Below are 5,779 nucleotides of genomic sequence, written 5' to 3'. Positions count from 1 at the left end.
AAATCCTATGTCACTTGCCAAATGCATGATAAGACAGCAGTGACATGTTCCTCTCCATTACAGCCTGTTCCTCTTCCTGAATCTGCATGGGAAAAAGTGGCGATTGACATTGTAGGACCCTTTGATGCTGCTCCAACTGACTGCCCTTATGCCATCACTTTTATAAACTATTTCAGTAAATGGCCTGAGGTAGCGTTTACATGGCAAATCTCTTCTGCTACAGTCATTAAGTTCCTCTTTTCAGTTTATAGCAGGGAAGGTAACCCCAAAGAACTGGTTTCAGATAAATAGTAGTCAATTTACTTCTCTGGGGTTTGAAACTTTTCCAGCACAGAGGAACATTTTACATCCAAGGTCATCCCTATATTACCCTCCAGCCAATGGGGAAATCGAACGGTTTAATAGAAGTTTGAAAGAGAGTTTGCGAACGGCTAAACTGGAAGGGCGATTGTGGATACCCTTCACTACTGATTTCTTGCAAACATACCGGGCTACACGACATGCCACAACGCAAAGATCACCCGAAGAGTTACAGCATGGGAAACAGATGAATACTCAATTGAATATTGCTGGATTTTGAAAGGCATGACCTGATGCCCCAAATGAGGGTGATGTGAGAAAAACAGTTGAACAGAACCAAGCAAAGTCTAAGGCTTTCACAGACAAGCAGCGGGGGGCTAACGAACCAAAGTTTGAGTGTGGTTCCTTCGTTAGAATACGAAAACCTGGAATATTACGCAAAGGGAACCATAAATTCACAGCTCCTCTTAACATCATTGAGAAGACGGGACCTTACACCTATCGACTTTCTGATGGGCGGGTATGGAATGCTTCTTATCTTGCACCTGCCTATGCACCGAGAAAAGAGGATGCCAACACCCAGTCTGCATTGGATGACTTCACCGTAGTACCAACACAACAAGACATTGCACTGGAACCAGGGCTTGAGAGATGACCTGACAGACCCAGACGACCACCTGTCTGGACTAGAGACTATGTTATGTAGTATCTACAGTGTTTTCAGTGCAATATTTCTGCCAACAGTATGGTGTCTTGTTTCATATTTGTTCCTGTGGTTAGAACAATAATGTTTATTTTAATTGGGAGAGTTTCTTAAGAGAGGAGGGAATAGGGTGTTTAGATGTTGCTTGTAATTATTAGAATTGGGAGCACTGACTGTTGGGAGTCTGAAAGGACAGGAAACAGGATGGAGCGGGCAGGAGTTGAGAGTCTGGAAGAAAGCTACAGAGGGTGCAGCAGCACCTCGGTTAAGAGGTTTCCACTTTGAAAATAAAAGCCAGTCCTGTTGAAGCTTGTTAGTACCTTGCCTGGATGATACAACAATTTGTTCCCCATCTAATTAATTATCGATAGGAATCAGGTACCCCTTAGACTTAAGGCCTCAGCTCTTTTAAAGCAGCCTAGCCTGCTTTCCTCTGTTCTCCTTAATATGGTCTTGTTTTGGGGAATCTCTCAGAGCTTTTGGGGCCCCCCCTTGCACATTTACATATATGGAGGCTTTCTGCAATAATTTCCATTTTTGCAAGAGAACCTGCTGCACATAGCCATGTCTGGAAGCTCTGGAACAAGGAAAGAGGACCTGGCAGTGGGACAGTTTGAGAGCAGAGGGGAACAGAAGGAGGATCGACGTGTTGTGGGAGTACCAAGGTGGGTGGTAAACTGTGACTGGCCCCAACTCCTCTGACAATAACATAAGCCAAACAGAATGGTATAAGGAACAGGAAAGAATTTATTCATAGGCACTCACTGAAACATGCAAATATATATTTTCCCTGGGCTAGGAACACCCCGAAGTGGATTTAATACATGATAAGGGCCTTGTTTTTTATATATATTTCTAAGTTTAAAAAGGAAAATGAAAGGGATTTTTATGGAAAAGAAACAGCAAAACAGCCCCCGGGCACCAATCAAAACATTCTCACACGTGTTTGCAATACACCACCGCAGCCAGTTACTTTTATTAAAAGGACAAGAACAAGCTATTATGGGGAATACAAATGCTCCCCCGTGGATTTTAGAAGCAAGGCGTCATCTTCCAGATTCCCAGAGGTCCTGCATTGACAATCTATGATGCCATCACTCAGGAGCACTTCTGCAAAAAAGGGAAATTGAAAGAACGTTTGCTAAAGTCAAGATATATCACGTCCAGTAAAGATATATCATGATACAGTTATTATCTTATATGACAGGGATAAATCATGCATGCAAACCATGGATCAAAGTCTTCAAATGGGCTACAAATGCAAAAAATATGAGGTATTGAAAATTTCAACAAATGAGTGGTGGGGGAGCATCAAAGACGCTCCTTGCCTGGGGCACCATTTGATCTAGGGCCAGCCCTGCACCCAAGTTAACTTTACTGTGGAAACCTTCATGTTTCAACTGTAGCTTAAACAGCTATTTCATGAACTAATGTCGTACGCTTTGGTTTTCCAAGATTTATATATGTCCCAAGGCCTAGAAGGGGACCACTCTCTCTTCTTCAATAAAACAATAATGTAGGCATATGTGATGAGTCTGGCCGCAGCCCTCGTCTGCATTATGATGCTCTGGTGACATATTGAGGCCGTAAAAGCAGTTGGAGGAGAGTTATCCCAAAGTTCGAGCAAGACATGGCTGAGATAAGTGGTCCTTTGCTGTCCTCCTTGCTAACTCTGTCTTGGCGGGGTGCTGGACATGGTGCTAGGGGCTATCAGGTTTGCAGAAGGGCAATCTCTAGAGCACTGAACATTCTGAGGTTACTACAGGATTGGCCACAGGCAGCAGAGTAAAGCATCTGCAAGTAAGAGAAGTCAACAAGGGTCAATCCAGCCCCCAGACAGTCCAGAATCAGGGTAGCCAGAGGAGCCTCCTTTGTCCCCTGCCTCTGGGCTGTGCTTTGTGTGCAAAGCCTCCAAGGGCATTAGACAGCTCACATATATAAAGGAGAGAAACAAACAGTTCTATTCACTGTTCTATTCTATTCACCCACAAGTGATTCCCTAGTAGAATCTGTACTTACCCGAAATACACAGCAAGCAAATCTACCGCAGGGTCCTATACGCTTCATCCCCCAAGGACATCGGGAACGGAAGCATCCACCATTACGACGAAAACATCTGTAAGTGCTAGAGACACGACGGTCAGAATCTGCAGAAAAATAATAAAAAAGGAGTCTTGACTTTCATTCACACAGCAGGATAAAAGAATTGTGATTGCTATGATGAGCGTTTTGCATTCAGTGAATTTCTCATTCACTGAGACCTCGACACATCAGCCCAATTATCCTCCTGTACACCATTTTACTAGATCTGTAACAGTACTTAAATGGCTGTCATTCTCTGCACATTCAGTGGCTGCCCTTAAGAAGAGAACAGAGTGAATTCATGAACCAGATGCACTGGCTTCTTGGCTGCACACTGCAGAGCATTAAAATGGAGCATGGGTGTCCTTCTCAGTAAATTCTTTGGTGCCGGGAATGTGTCTCTGCTGATTATTAGCATAGAGCCTTGCACAATGGGATACCAGTCCATGACTGGGCTCCTAGGTGGTTACTCAATCATTAAATAAATAAATAATACAGACGCGTTGTCATTTCTGCAGAACCTGCTTTAAGCTGACATAGTGGCATCTCCACTATTGAAGCCAAGCACAAAAAGTATGACAGCTTAGGTCTGGGGGACAGTGTCGCTAAGGCATTGAGACAATGACCTGCCACCCTAAAGATGAGGGTTTTAGTCCCAGACTGTGTACTCTCCCATTGGAGTGAGAGACATCAATTAATAATAAGGGATATGAAAGCTCTGACTCATTAACACTCGTGAGCAGAAGAAGTTAGAATCTAATTCATGGTGTCCTGGTTCCCAGCCTGGTTCCTCATCCTGTGAAACAAGCCGTATTTTCATCTGGTTTGGCAAGAGGAAGAGGACACATCTTGAACGTGTCCCACACAGATGTTCAGTTCTTCTTGGCCTCAGGGCTACCTTGGTCGGGGGAGGGAATGAAAGGGGAAGTTTGTGGAAGGCAACTAAAATGGTGGATGCGTGGCTGGGCTAATTTTGATTGAGAGCATTGCAACCAATATATCCTTTAGATAGTGTCCACATGCATCCTTCTTTACTTGTGGACACCAGAATGAGACAAAGTGTCCCATCAGTGATCACCCCTGTGCCTAATACAGAGGTAAAATACCCTCTCTACTCCTACTTGAGATTCCCCTGTTTATGCAACCAAAGTTCCCATTTGCCCCGTTAGCCAGAGCGTCAAACTGGGAACTCCTGTTCAACTCATTATCCAGCATTTTCCCCAACATCCTTTTTCAAGTCACAGCTTCCAAGGATAGAGGCCCTCATGCTGCAAGTAAAGCCTACCCTCTTTGTTCTTTGATGTGGACATTTATATTAAGCCTCATTAAAATGCATATGGTTGGCTTGCACCCCATTTACCAAGTGATCCACATCACTCAGTGTCAGTGCTCTGTCTTCTTCAATATTTACCACTCCCCCAATTTCTATGTCATCTGAAAACTTTAGCCGAGAGTTTATGTTTTCTTCCAGGTCATTGATACAAATGCTATATAGTGGAGGACCAAGAACCAAACCCAAAGGAACCCCACTAGATAGAATGTGGGGATAGTTTTCCAGGTCACAGTTCCAGCACATCTGAATGGATTTTCATGGACACAGCAAAGGCACTTTTTTGACCGCAGCACTATTTCACAGCCACATTTCACGTGTCTGCTGTAAGCCAGGCAAGCCCTGCATCTCTTTCGAAAACAATTTGGAAAAAAAATGACACAAAGTTTTAGGTAAACTTAGTACATGCTCACAAATATCCTTCTCTAGTCTCCCGACATTTCATTAAAACCTTACCTTGTGCACTACTTTGAGCCACCAAGAAGAAGAGGGCAAAAAGAAGGTAAAGTATCTTCATGGCTGTAGTTTGGCCGGGAGCTGAATGTCACTTGGGAGAAGAGACTCTCAGATAGACAGGAGAGGGACACTCTGTCCATTTATAGGGTGCTGGGGATTGTGACATGCTGATCTGTTGCAACCTTTTTTTGATACAAGGGACATTTACAAGGTGTGTGCTGCAATCTGTTAATTATGAAGATATTTATCTGTACAGCACCATAAAATTTCCTGGAGGATTTCAGGGAAATACAATTGACAGGTCCCTGCCTTCAGGAAGTTACAATATGAATATTTACACCTCGGAAATACCTACTGCCTGGTCTAAAGCCCTTTGAAGTCAGTGGAAAGTCTCCCATTGATGTCAGATGAGGGTCCTAGTGTACAATACAATTCAAAAACACAGTCCTGGCAAGCAGCTGGGTGGGTTTTTGTAGTTGTTTTGTACAGTTTTCCTCAATATTTTATTTGGAATTTTGGCATTTTCCCAATTTCATTTATCAAAACCCATTAAAAAGTGTTAAAATCCTCTTTTAAGTAAAAAATAAAGTGGATCACATTGAAAATACTGTGTGTCAGGAATGTATGGTTATGGGTTTTTTCCCTTGTAAATCTAAACTGAGGAATTTGAAAATTAGTGGTGCAGGAAAAACATGAGTTTTCCTTTTGAATCCCCCATAACAAGTATCAATCTTAATGATAACAGTCTAAAGTACAGACATAAAGTGTTGATGTATCCAACAAGTGGAAAGCCAATGGTATTCCCCAGTGCTAAGCACCTCTCAGGATTTGTCAAATTGTTTAGGGAGGAGGGAACAAAACATGGTTGGGCTTAAACTGGAGTCAAAATATTTAGGACCATTTCTAAG

The 5,779-nt window shown here is 42.9% G+C and overlaps 1 long non-coding RNA gene across 1 annotated transcript; it reads right to left on the bottom strand.

Moving 5' to 3' along the window:
- Positions 1 to 1,732: 1,732 nt before the first annotated feature.
- Positions 1,733 to 4,964, bottom strand: LOC125634699 (uncharacterized). Its single transcript, XR_007356020.2, has 3 exons — positions 4,872 to 4,964; positions 3,023 to 3,150; positions 1,733 to 2,113 (listed from the first exon to the last, which is right to left on the bottom strand). It is a non-coding gene; the product is annotated as an uncharacterized LOC125634699 (long non-coding RNA).
- Positions 4,965 to 5,779: the final 815 nt, after the last annotated feature.

Source organism: Caretta caretta, chromosome 3 (genome assembly GCF_965140235.1).
Source record: "Caretta caretta isolate rCarCar2 chromosome 3, rCarCar1.hap1, whole genome shotgun sequence".
NCBI classification, from domain to species: domain Eukaryota; kingdom Metazoa; phylum Chordata; order Testudines; family Cheloniidae; genus Caretta; species Caretta caretta.
This window is presented reverse-complemented; position numbering and strand designations above follow the sequence as displayed.